The sequence below is a fragment of the Sinocyclocheilus grahami genome, unplaced genomic scaffold (genome assembly GCF_001515645.1).
Source record: "Sinocyclocheilus grahami isolate Dianchi unplaced genomic scaffold, SAMN03320097.WGS_v1.1 scaffold1287.1, whole genome shotgun sequence".
NCBI classification, from domain to species: Eukaryota; Metazoa; Chordata; class Actinopteri; order Cypriniformes; family Cyprinidae; genus Sinocyclocheilus; species Sinocyclocheilus grahami.
Genome location: NW_015506466.1, coordinates 225,194 through 226,848, shown reverse-complemented (window position 1 = coordinate 226,848; position 1,655 = coordinate 225,194).

Genomic DNA, 1,655 nt, shown 5'->3' with positions numbered 1-1,655 from the left:
TGATTTCTGATCGGCAGACAATTTCTCTGGACACAGGCAGAATAGAAGTGATGGCAATGGTTCTATTGGGTCTTGTGAACGTTACTGTGTCATCATATTCATCTGACAGTAGTTGGACTAATATGTGGCCTATGACCGGTACCGTTAGTTCAAAATCATGGAACATCTGGTTAATGAGCCATCCCAGGTGACTGGCTTTGGGAATGTTGATATCTTTGGCCGTACAGTTGTTGAACAATACGTACACAGCACGAGATGACACTTCAGTGATCTAATGTTTAGGAGCCCAAACTTTAAAAATGGTTTTTGTCCATTTATTTTAAATTGTTCTGGTTTAATCACGATCAGATTTGCGCTGAGACTCTTGCTGTAGGCAGGTATTGCAGCTTCTTGCTCGCTGATCATGGCGCATGCGTCTGGCATTGTTTGACCAGATCGAAGGTTCTTGAGGTTGACTGCAGTGGTCAGTTATGACGTTGTTATGACGTCCACACAGGCATTGAGCCGGACCATGATGTCTGCTCCAATGTAGATGTCATGAGGTAGGTTGGGGGAAGTAGTGAAGTAGTGACTCAGGTGTCTGTTGTTCCATTGTATGTCCACAGCTCAGATGATCTTGGAGGTAGCCATGCCAGGGACTGGTGTCTGTTGTTCCATTGTATGTCCACAGCTCAGATGATCTTGGAGGTAGCCATGGTTGTCGACCAGGGACTGAGAGGGAAGCAGCTGTGTCTTGAGACATGTGGGAGGCTCTGCTGTCTTTGTTTCAATGCTCTGAATAGCTTCAGGCTGATAGCTGAGTTCTCCGCCCACAGGGCTAATGCTGCGTCGGACACTGATGTGTCATGGACATTTATGGCAGTCATGATTTGAAGGGGGCCTGAGTCTGAGTCAGGGGCCTGCAATGAGCAGAGGAAAGGGTCCAGGTTCTGGCTACTTGGAGTTGAGCTTGGCCCTGGCCCTGGCTTTGACATTGCATCATCAGTCAGTGAGTTGGCGGCGGTGTCCGTGGTTTGACACTGCGATTCGTTGGAGTCTACTGACTGGAAGGGTAGAGGCTCACGGACTTGCGTCCATATCTTTAGTTGCTTGAAGTCAATTAAGGGTTCAAAGCGATTAAGCAGGTCTTTTCCAATGAGGAGTGGATACGTGTTGAGTGGTGAGACGTATACTGGGTGAACAAGGTCCATTGGTCCCACAGTTAGGTGAATTGGGGCCATGTGTTTTAGTTGTAGGCCCGTGTGGGAGTATGCTTGAAGGTTCAGCTCACACCTTTGAAGTCTGAGGATGCTATTAGACCTCTTTGTTCTTTCTTGGACTTCTTCGAGGAGTTCAGTTGACATTAGCGTGATATCGGCTCCCGTGTCCAGGAGGGCTTCAACTTTGATGTGGCGTACAAAGATGATGGAGAGGTAAAACTTTCTTGCTATACCTTTCTCAATGAGGTCGCCCAGAAGTTGAGGGACCGGAGTTTGGGATGAGACAGGTAGGATGTCAGGACTGATCTGGTGTTCGTCGGAGGAGTGGCAGATGACCAAGACAGCACTTTCAGGAACTTGAGTGGTTTCGTCAGCAGGTGTTTGTCGGACGCTGCTGTGATCTGACGCATCAGGTGTTGGGTCAGTTTCTGACTGTTTTGCAGGTTGTTCAGGTAG